At 45.1% G+C, this 12,500-nt stretch overlaps 1 protein-coding gene across 1 annotated transcript in view; it reads right to left on the bottom strand.

The window, feature by feature from the left end:
- The window catches only part of LOC124017627 (vacuolar protein sorting-associated protein 13B-like), a 242,195-nt gene that overhangs the window by 187,061 nt on the left and 42,634 nt on the right, over nucleotides 1–12,500 (bottom strand).

The raw sequence follows: 12,500 nt of genomic DNA, 5'->3' as shown, positions 1-12,500 counted from the left end.
CTCCCTCCCACCCTCTCTCCCCTCCTCCTGTTCTCCCACCTGTCTCTCCCACTACATCCAGTGTTCCTCCTTCCCGAGAGTTAAATGTACAGTATATTACGTCAGAACATGAGATGGTGTTTCAGTCCTCTAGTCATACAGTGAACCCAGTGACACAGCTTTAAACACAACGCCTGATTTATGACATATATCCTAAACAGTGACAGCAAAGGACAAAAACAAGATCCTTATAAAACACAGTGTCAAGGGCTTCTAATACAGTCCCCTGTGGGTCAAGGGCTTCTAATACAGTCCCCTGTGGGTCAAGGGCTTCTAATACAGTCCCCTGTGGGTCAAGGGCTTCTAATACAGTCCCCTGTGGGTCAAGGGCTTCTAATACAGTCCCCTGTGGGTCAAGGGCTTCTAATACAGTCCCCTGTGGGTCAAGGGCTTCTAATACAGTCCCCTGTGGGTCAAGGGCTTCTAATACAGTCCCCTACAGTGTGGGTCCAAAACTTCTCCCCTACAGTCCCCTGTGGGTCCCTCCCCTCCTTCTCTCAGTCCCCTCTCTCCCTCCCCTCCCTCTCTCCCCTCCCTCTCTCTCTCTCTCTCTCCCTCCCTTCCCTCTCTCCCTCCCTCTCTCCTCTCCCTCCCTCTCTCCTCTCCTCTCCCTCCCTCCCTTCCCTCCCTTCCCTTCCCTTCCCTCTCTCCCTCCCTCTCTCTCCCTCTCTCTCTCTCTCTCCCTCCCCTCTCTCCTCTCCAACTAATGAGGAGAGGATGTGCTCTCTGTCTGTCTCTCTGTGTTTTCTACAGAAACGTAACATTTTCCAGGCATTTCAATAGAGGTAGTAAGGACCACTAGACAGTCTGCTCTGAGTGCAAGGGGGGGGGGTGGAAGTGGTATCTGGAGAACGCAAACATCCACAACATCCTCATCGGGAACGGAAGAGGACAAATCAGTAGAGCAGCCGGGGGGGACAGAGGAGAAAACCACTGATCCCCCCCTCTCTCTCCCCCTCAATCCCTCCCTTGCCTCTCTCTTTCTCTCTCTCTCCCTCCCTCTCTCCCTCCCTCTCTCCCCCCTCTCTCCCCCTCTCTCCCTCTCTCCCTCTCACCCTCCCTCCCTCCCCTATCTCCTCCCATCTCTCTCTCTCTCCCTCCCTCTCTCCCCCTCCGCTCTCTCTCCCTCTCTCCCCAATCCCCCCCTCCCCTCCCCTCCCCTCTCTCCCTCCACCTCCCCTCTCTCTCTCTCTCTCTCTCTCCCTCCCTCCCTCCCTCCTCTATCTCTCTCTCCCCCTCTCTCTCCCTCACCCTCAGAGTAACAGGGTTCACAACCCAATCTACTCTGCTCCTCACCGATCCAGCCAAGAGACCACTTCCTAAACTACTACTTTCTCTAAATATAGATAGATGCACATAGAGGTTATAGACTGACTCGTATTACAAGAAAGACTTTTCCTGGAAACAAACCAACTTCACTTAAGTATTTCAGGAATCAGCTAACAAATGAATCAGCTAACAAATGAATCAGCTAACAAATGAATCAGCTAACAAAGGAATCAGCTAACAAAGGAATCAGCTAACAAATAAATCAGCTAACAAATAAATCAGATAACAAATGAATCAGCTAACAAATGAATCAGCTAACAAAGGAATCATATAACAAATGAATCAGCTAACAAATGAATCAGCTAACAAAGGAATCATATAACAAATGAATCAGCTAACAAATGAATCAGATAACAAAGGAATCATATAACAAATGAATCAGCTAACAAATGAATCAGCTAACAAAGGAATCATATAACAAATGAATCAGCTAACAAATGAATCAGATAACAAAGGAATCAGCTAACAAATGAATCAGCTAACAAAGGAATCAGCTAACAAAGGAATCAGCTAACAAATGAATCAGCTAACAAATGAATCAGATAACAAATGAATCAGCTAACAAAGGAATCAGCTAACAAATGAATCAGCTAACAAAGGAATCAGCTAACAAATGAATCAGCTAACAAATGAATCAGCTAACAAATGAATCAGCTAACAAATGAATCAGCTAACAAAGGAATCAGCTAACAAATGAATCAGCTAACAAAGGAATCCAGCTAACAAAGGAATCATCTAACAAAGGAATCCAGCTAACAAATGAATCAGCTAACAAATGAATCAGCTAACAAATGAATCAGCTAACAAAGGAATCCAGCTAACAAAGGAATCAGCTAACAAAGGAATCAGCTAACAAATGAATCAGCTAACAAATGAATCAGCTAACAAATGAATCAGCTAACAAATGAATCAGCTAACAAATGAATCAGCTAACAAATGAATCAGATAACAAATGAATCAGCTAACAAAGGAATCAGCTAACAAATGAATCAGCTAACAAATGAATCAGATAACAAATGAATCAGCTAACAAATGAATCAGCTAACAAATGAATCAGCTAACAAATGAATCAGCTAACAAATGAATCAGATAACAAATGAATCAGCTAACAAATGAATCAGCTAACAAATGAATCAGCTAACAAAGGAATCAACAACAAAATTAGACGCCAAGACAGAAAAAATGCAGTCAGAAACCACCCATAGTACTGCCTGCTTCACTCTGTCACACCACCCATAGTACTGGCTGCTTCACTCTGTCACACCACCCATAGTACTGTCTGCTTCACTCTGTCACACCACCCATAGTACTGTCTGCTTCACTCTGTCACTCCACCCATAGTACTGGCTGCTTCACTCTGTCACACCACCCATAGTACTGGCTGCTTCACTCTGTCACACCACCCATAGTACTGTCTGCTTCACTCTGTCACACCACCCATAGTACTGTCTGCTTCACTCTGTCACTCCACCCATAGTACTGGCTGCTTCACTCTGTCACACCACCCATAGTACTGCCTGCTTCACTCTGAATCAGCTAACAAATGAATCAGATAACAAATGAATCAGCTAACAAATGAATCAGCTAACAAATGAATCAGCTAACAAATGAATCAGCTAACAAATGAATCAGCTAACAAAGGAATCAGCTAACAAAGGAATCAGCTAACAAAGGAATCAGCAAATCAGCTAACAAAGGAATCAGCTAACAAAGGAATCAGATAACAAAGGAATCAGCTAACAAAGGAATCAGCTAACAAAGGAATCAGCAAATCAGCTAACAAAGGAATCAGCTAACAAAGGAATCAGCTAACAAATGAATCAGCTAACAAATGAATCAGCTAACAAAGGAATCAGCTAACAAAGGAATCAGCTAACAAAGGAATCAGCTAACAAAGGAATCAGCTAACAAAGGAATCAGCTAACAAAGGAATCAGCTAACAAAGGAATCAGCTAACAAAGGAATCAGCTAACAAAGGAATCAGCAAATCAGCTAACAAAGGAATCAGCTAACAAATGAATCAGCTAACAAATGAATCAGCTAACAAATGAATCCAGCTAACAAATGAATCCAGCTAACAAATGAATCAGCTAACAAATGAATCAGCTAACAAAGGAATCCAGCTAACAAATGAATCAGCTAACAAATGAATCAGCTAACAAATGAATCAGCTAACAAAGGAATCCAGCTAACAAAGGAATCATCTAACAAAGGAATCCAGCTAACAAATGAATCAGCTAACAAATGAATCAGCTAACAAATGAATCAGCTAACAAAGGAATCCAGCTAACAAAGGAATCAGCTAACAAAGGAATCCAGCTAACAAATGAATCAGCTAACAAATGAATCAGCTAACAAATGAATCAGCTAACAAATGAATCAGCTAACAAAGGAATCAGCTAACAAATGAATCAGCTAACAAATGAATCAGCTAACAAAGGAATCAGCTAACAAAGGAATCAGGCAACAAAGGAATCAGCTAACAAAGGAATCAGCTAACAAAGTTAGACGCCAAGACAGAAAAAATGCAGTCAGCTTCACTCTGTCACACCACCCATAGTACTGTCAGCTTCACTCTGTCACACCACCCATAGTACTGTCTGCTTCACTCTGTCACACCACCCATAGTACTGCCTTCTTCACTCTGTCACACCACCCATAGTACTGCCTGCTTCACTCTGTCACTCCACCCATAGTACTGCCTGCTTCACTCTGTCACACCACCCATAGTACTGGCTGCTTCACTCTGTCACACCACCCATAGTACTGGCTGCTTCACTCTGTCACACCACCCATAGTACTGGCTGCTTCACTCTGTCACACCACCCATAGTACTGGCTGCTTCACTCTGTCACACCACCCATAGTACTGCCTGCTTCACTCTGTCACACCACCCATAGTACTGTCTGCTTCACTCTGTCACACCACCCATAGTACTGGCTGCTTCACTCTGTCTCCTAGACAGTCACACACCACCCATAGTACTGCCTGCTTCACTCTGTCTCCTAGACAGTCACACACCACCCATAGTACTGTCTGCTTGACTCTGTCACACCACCCATAGTACTGTCTGCTTCACTCTGTCACACCACCCATAGTACTGTCTGCTTCACTCTGTCACACCACCCATAGTACTGGCTGCTTCACTCTGTCACACCACCCATAGTACTGGCTGCTTCACTCTGTCACACCACCCATAGTACTGCCTGCTTCACTCTGTCACACCACCCATAGTACTGGCTGCTTCACTCTGTCACACCACCCATAGTACTGGCTGCTTCACTCTGTCACACCACCCATAGTACTGGCTGCTTCACTTTGTCACACCACCCATAGTACTGGCTGCTTCACTCTGTCACACCACCCATAGTACTGGCTGCTTCACTCTGTCACACCACCCATAGTACTGGCTGCTTCACTCTGTCACACCACCCATAGTACTGCCTTCTTCACTCTGTCACACCACCCATAGTACTGCCTGCTTCACTCTGTCACTCCACCCATAGTACTGCCTGCTTCACTCTGTCACACCACCCATAGTACTGGCTGCTTCACTCTGTCACACCACCCATAGTACTGCCTGCTTCACTCTGTCACACCACCCATAGTACTGTCTGCTTCACTCTGTCACACCACCCATAGTACTGGCTGCTTCACTCTGTCACACCACCCATAGTACTGCCTGCTTCACTCTGTCACTCCACCCATAGTATTGTCTGCTTCACTCTGTCACACCACCCATAGTACTGGCTGCTTCACTCTGTCACACCACCCATAGTACTGGCTGTTTCACTCTGTCTCCTAGACAGTCACACACCACCCATAGTACTGTCTGCTTCACTCTGTCACACCACCCATAGTACTGCCTGCTTCACTCTGTCTCCTAGACAGTCACACACCACCCATAGTACTGCCTGCTTCACTCTGTCACACCACCCATAGTACTGGCTGCTTCACTCTGTCACACCACCCATAGTACTGCCTGCTTCACTCTGTCACACCACCCATAGTACTGTCTGCTTCACTCTGTCACACCACCCATAGTACTGGCTGCTTCACTCTGTCACACCACCCATAGTACTGCCTGCTTCACTCTGTCACTCCACCCATAGTATTGTCTGCTTCACTCTGTCACACCACCCATAGTACTGGCTGCTTCACTCTGTCTCCTAGACAGTCACACACCACCCATAGTACTGTCTGCTTCACTCTGTCACACCACCCATAGTACTGCCTGCTTCACTCTGTCTCCTAGACAGTCACACACCACCCATAGTACTGCCTGCTTCACTCTGTCTCCTAGACAGTCACACACCACCCATAGTACTGTCTGCTTCACTCTGTCTCCTAGACAGTCACACACCACCCATAGTACTGCCTGCTTCACTCTGTCACACCACCCATAGTACTGTCTGCTTCACTCTGTCTTCTAGGCAGTCAGAAACCACCCATAGTACTGCCTGCTTCACCACCCATAGTACTGCCTGCTTCACTCTGTCTCCTAGACAGTCACACACCACCCATAGTACTGCCTGCTTCACTCTGTCTCCTAGACAGTCACACACCACCCATAGTACTGTCTGCTTCACTCTGTCTCCTAGACAGTCACACACCACCCATAGTAGTTACCATCCCAAACTAGTAACATATCAGGAAGTAAAGTGACCAGGCCAAGAAGGGACAGCTCTAGCTACTGAGTGAGAGGGTGAGCCCAGTGACATCATTAAGAAGGGACAGCTCTAGCTACTGAGTGAGAGGGTGAGCCCAGTGACATCATTAAGAAGGGACAGCTCTAGCTACCGAGTGAGAGGGCGAGCCCAGTGACATCATTAAGAAGGGACAGCTCTAGCTACCGAGTGAGAGGGCGAGCCCAGTGACATCATTAAGAAGGGACAGCTCTAGCTACTGAGTGAGAGGGCGAGCCCAGTGACATCATTAAGAAGGGACAGCTCTAGCTACTGAGTGAGAGGGTCAGCCCAGTGACATCATTAAGAAGGGACAGCTCTAGCTACTGAGTGAGAGGGTGAGCCCAGTGACATCATTAAGAAGGGACAGCTCTAGCTACTGAGTGAGAGGGTCAGCCCAGTGACATCATTAAGAAGGGACAGCTCTAGCTACTGAGTGAGAGGGTGAGCCCAGTGACATCATTAAGAAGGGACAGCTCTAGCTACTGAGTGAGAGGGTGAGCCCAGTGACATCATTAAGAAGGGACAGCTCTAGCTACCGAGTGAGAGGGCGAGCCCAGTGACATCATTAAGAAGGGACAGCTCTAGCTACCGAGTGAGAGGGCGAGCCCAGTGACATCATTAAGAAGGGACAGCTCTAGCTACTGAGTGAGAGGGCGAGCCCAGTGACATCATTAAGAAGGGACAGCTCTAGCTACTGAGTGAGAGGGTCAGCCCAGTGACATCATTAAGAAGGGACAGCTCTAGCTACTGAGTGAGAGGGTGAGCCCAGTGACATCATTAAGAAGGGACAGCTCTAGCTACTGAGTGAGAGGGTCAGCCCAGTGACATCATTAAGAAGGGACAGCTCTAGCTACTGAGTGAGAGGGTGAGCCCAGTGACATCATTAAGAAGGGACAGCTCTAGCTACTGAGTGAGAGGGCGAGCCCAGTGACATCATTAAGAAGGGACAGCTCTAGCTACTGAGTGAGAGGGTGAGCCCAGTGACATCATTAAGAAGGGACAGCTCTAGCTACTGAGTGACAGGGTGAGCCCAGTGACATCATTAAGAAGGGACAGCTCTAGCTACTGAGTGAGAGGGTCAGCCCAGTGACATCATTAAGAAGGGACAGCTCTAGCTACCGAGTGAGAGGGTGAGCCCAGTGACATCATTAAGAAGGGACAGCTCTAGCTACTGAGTGAGAGGGTGAGCCCAGTGACATCATTAAGAAGGGACAGCTCTAGCTACTGAGTGAGAGGGTCAGCCCAGTGACATCATTAAGAAGGGACAGCTCTAGCTACCGAGTGACAGGGTTAGCCCAGTGACATCATTAAGAAGGGACAGCTCTAGCTAGGGAAGACCATAAGGAAAGCAGTTTTTTTTTCACAACAGCTGAGAGGGACCTGTACAGTTTCCACTTCTACCCCTGTTGTGGTACTCTATTCTTCATGCAGACCATAACGTGAACGGCAGGGCACCGTTCTGTTCTTACCGACGACCTCAACACGATGACCTCGTTTGGAAGAAACTGATAATACTTAACTGAAATGCCATTAAAAAAAAACCTATTAATTCTGTCATTTTCTGGGGGAAAATATATTTATAAATCTTAAATCAGTCAGTCGCTGGTCTTTGTAAAGCGCCACAGAAACAACAGACACAACTTCAAAGAACTCTTTACAACGCTGCTGAACTTTAGTTTGAATAACAAAGACGACCTGTTCTGCTCTGAACCACAACAAAGAACCAGAGAGAGGGATTGACCTGCACCAGCTAATGGAGGCAGATTAGCTCAGAGAGACTGTCAACTACAGTTTAAATACTACATACTGTTCTTGGGGGACGCTGAGAGAGAGAGGGGAGGACAGGATGGAGAAAGAGAGAGGGGAGAGAGAGACAGAGAGAGAGGGGGAGAGAGAGACAGAGAGAGAGGGGAGAGAGAGACAGAGAGAGAGGGGGGAGAGAGAGACAGAGAGAGGGGGAGAGAGAGACAGAGAGAGAGAGGGGGAGAGAGAGAGAGGGGGAGAGAGAGACAGAGAGAGAGACAGAGAGACAGAGAGAGGGGGAGAGAGAGACAGAGAGAGGGGGGAGAGAGAGAGAGGGGGGGACAGAGAGAGAGACAGAGAGAGGGGGAGAGAGACAGAGAGAGAGAGAGAGAGAGAGACAGAGAGAAAGAGAGAGAGAGAGACAGAGAGACAGAGAGGGGGAGAGAGAGACAGAGAGAGGGGGGAGAGAGAGACAGAGAGAGGGGGGAGAGAGAGAAAGAGAGACAGAGAGAGGGGGAGAGAGAGACAGAGAGAGAGAGAGAGGGGGGAGAGAGAGACAGAGAGAGAGAGAGGGGGGAGAGAGAGACAGAGAGAGACAGAGAGAGAGAGAGAGAGAGAGAGAGAGAGAGAGAGAGAGAGAGAGAGAGAGGGGGGAGAGTGAAAAGGATCAAGACGGTGAGAGATAGATTGGAGCAATAACACAACCTGGTATTTTCCTGACGTGTCAGAGGGCTCTTGTGTTCTGTGATCAGTGTTGGACAGGACCAGTTGGACATGGGGAGGTAAACATCCGGAGCCAGTATTACCACAGCCATATTGACATTCCTGAGGCCCTTGGTCAGACATCCCTGTCCCCCCTCTCCCTCTCTCTATCCCCCCCCTCCCCACCCCTCTCCTGTTCCTCTGCCCACAGAGAGGAGAGGAGGCTTTAATTACTGAATGAGAACAGAGACTCCAGAGGACCCAGGGCCGCTGACAGGCCCCAGCATAGGGAGGGAGAGGCTGGATGTGACGAGGCAGGGAACTGGGCCTGGAGATAATGCCTCTACACACTAGAGAACCACCAGCCTCCCTTGTTATTCATCTGCTCTCTCCCTCTCTCTGTTGTGTGGTCTGGACCAATCAGAGCTCTGAAACAAACACCAAATGATAAAACTTGTAGCTAGCTGGATAGAACCTGTAACTAGTTGGATAGAACATGTATCTAGCTGGAGAGAACCTGTATCTAGCTGGATAGAACCTGTAGCTAGTTGGATAGAACCTGTATCTAGCTGGATAGAACCTGTAGCTAGCTGAATAGAACCTGTAGCTAGCTGGATAGAACCTGTAGCTAGCTGGATAGAACCTGTATCTAGCTGGATCGAACCTGTAGCTAGCTGGATAAAACCTGTATCTAGCTGGATCAAACCTGTAGCTAGCTGGATAGAACCTGTAACTATCTGGATAGAACCTGTAGCTGTATAAAACCCTACTAGCCCGTACCCCTGACTCGGTACCGGTGCCCCCTGGACATAACCTCGTTATTCTTATTGTGTTACTTTTAATGATTACTTTTTATTTTAGTCTACTTGGTATATATTCTCTTCTTGAACTGCACTGTTGGTTAAGGGCTTGTAAGTAAACATTTTAAGTTATATTCGGGGGCCGCATGTCGCAAATAAAGTTTGATTTGATAAAAGTGTAATAACAAAAAGCAGAACGAGTCAATATCATCCCTGTGGGACGAGAACAGAACACATCACAGCTGAACTACGAGTCAATATCATCCCTGTGGGGACGAGAACAGAACACATCACATCACAGCTGAACTACGAGTCAATATCATCCCTGTGGGGACGAGAACAGAACACATCACATCACAGCTGAACTACGAGTCAATATCATCCCTGTGGGGACGAGAACAGAACACATCACAGCTGAACTACGAGTCAATATCATCCCTGTGGGACGAGAACAGAACACATCACAGCTGAACTACGAGTCAATATCATCCCTGTGGGGACGAGAACAGAACACATCACAGCTGAACTACGAGTCAATATCATCCCTGTGGGACGAGAACAGAACACATCACAGCTGAACTACGAGTCAATATCATCCCTGTGGGGACGAGAACAGAACACATCACAGCTGAACTACGAGTCAATATCATCCCTGTGGGGACGAGAACAGAACACATCACAGCTGAACTACGAGTCAATATCATCCCTGTGGGGACGAGAACAGAACACATCACAGCTGAACTACGAGTCAATATCATCCCTGTGGGGACGAGAACAGAACACATCACAGCTGAACTACGAGTCAATATCATCCCTGTGGGACGAGAACAGAACACATCACAGCTGAACTACGAGTCAATATCATCCCTGTGGGGACGAGAACAGAACACATCACAGCTGAACTACGAGTCAATATCATCCCTGTGGGGACGAGAACAGAACACATCACAGCTGAACTACGAGTCAATATCATCCCTGTGGGGACGAGAACAGAACACATCACATCACAGCTGAACTACGAGTCAATATCATCCCTGTGGGACGAGAACAGAACACATCACAGCTGAACTATGCCGAGCAGAACGAGGGGACGAGAACAGAACACATCACAACACAGCTGAACTATGCCGAGCAGAACGAGGGGACGAGAACAGAACACATCACAGCTGAACTATGCCGAGCAGAACGAGGGGACGAGAACAGAACACATCACAGCTGAACTATGCCGAGCAGAACGAGGGGACGAGAACAGAACACATCACAGCTGAACTATGCCGAGCAGAACGAGGGGACGAGAACAGAACACATCACAGCTGAACTATGCCGAGCAGAACGAGGGGACGAGAACAGAACACATCACAGCTGAATTATGCCGAGCAGAACGAGGGGACGAGAACAGAACACATCACATCACAGCTGAACTATGCCGAGCTCCGCAGCCTTGCAACAGACAGTTGGCTCCAGCAGACGGGCCTTTCTTATTTATTGGACTTGAAAACATTCTCCTGGTCATAAGCAGTTGGCCCTGCAGGCGGGTCTTTCTTACTTATTGGACTTGAAAACATTCTCCTGGTCATAAGCAGTTGGCCCAGCAGGCACCGCAGCCTTGGTTTGATTACAAATATTTAGTCACAAAAACAGCAGAGAGAGAAGCTCTGCTCAGTGTTTCAGAGAGGAGGGAAGCGTGAGGGAGGGAGTGGGGGGGAGGGGGGGGATTATAGTGGTGTATTATAGTGGTGTATTATAGTGGTGTATTATAGTGGTGTATTATAGTGGTGTATTATACAGGTATTATAGTGGTGTATTATAGTGGTGTATTATAGTGGTGTATTATACAGGTATTATAGTGGTGTATTATAGTGGTGTATTATAGTGATGTATTATAGTGGTGTATTATAGTGGTGTATTATACAGTTATTATAGTGCTGTATTATAGTGGTGTATTATAGTGGTGTATTATAGTGGTGTATTATAGTGGTGTATTATAGTGGTGTATTTTAGTGGTGTATTATAGTGGTGTATTATACAGGTATTATAGTGGTATATTATAGTGGTGTATTATAGTGGTGTATTATACAGGTATTATAGTGGTGTATTATAGTGGTGTATTATAGTGGTGTATTATAGTGGTGTATTATAGTGGTGTATTATAGTGGTGTATTATACAGGTATTATAGTGGTGTATTATAGTGGTGTATTATAGTGGTGTATTATAGTGGTGTATTATACAGGTATTATAGTGGTGTATTATAGTGGTGTATTATAGTGGTGTATTATAGTGGTGTACTATACAGGTATTATAGTGGTGTATTATAGTGGTGTATTATAGTGGTGTATTATACAGGTATTATAGTGGTGTATTATAGTGGTGTATTATAGTGGTGTATTATAGTGGTGTATTATACAGGTATTATAGTGTTGTTTTTACAGGTTATTATAGTGGTATATTATAGTGGTGTATTATAGTGGTGTATTATAGTGGTGTATTATAATGGTATTATAGTGGTATATTATAGTGGTGTATTATAGTGGTGTATTATAGTGGTATTATAATGGTTATTATAGTGGTATTATAGTGGTTATTATAGTGGTATTATAATGGTATTATAGTGGTATATTATAGTGGTGTATTATAGTGGTATTATAGTGGTGTATTATAGTGGTGTATTATAGTGGTATTATAATGGTATTATAGTGGTATATTATAGTGGTATTATAATGGTATTATAGTGGTATATTATAGTGGTGTATTATAGTGGTGTATTATAGTGGTGTATTATAGTGGTATTATAATGGTTATTATAGTGGTATTATAGTGGTTATTATAGTGGTATTATAATGGTTATTATAGTGGTATTTATACAGGTTATTATAGTGGTTATTATAGTGGTTATTATAGTGGTATTATAGTGGTATTTATACAGGTTATTATAGTGGTTATTATAGTGGTATTATAGTGGTATTTATACAGGTTATTATAGTGGTTATTATAGTGGTTATTATAGTGGTATTATAGTGGTATTTATACAGGTTATTATAGTGGTATTTATACAGGTTATTATAGTGGTATTTATAGTGGTATTTATACAGGTTATTATAGTGGTATTTATAGTGGTATTTATACAGATATTATAGTGGTATTTATACAGGTATTATAGTGGTATTTATACAGGTTATTATAGTGGTATTTATACAGGTT

The sequence above is a fragment of the Oncorhynchus gorbuscha genome, unplaced genomic scaffold, assembly GCF_021184085.1.
Source record: "Oncorhynchus gorbuscha isolate QuinsamMale2020 ecotype Even-year unplaced genomic scaffold, OgorEven_v1.0 Un_scaffold_295, whole genome shotgun sequence".
Lineage (NCBI taxonomy): Eukaryota > Metazoa > Chordata > Actinopteri > Salmoniformes > Salmonidae > Oncorhynchus > Oncorhynchus gorbuscha.
The sequence above is the reverse complement of the archived record's forward strand: the minus strand, read 5'-3'. Positions and strand labels throughout refer to the sequence as shown.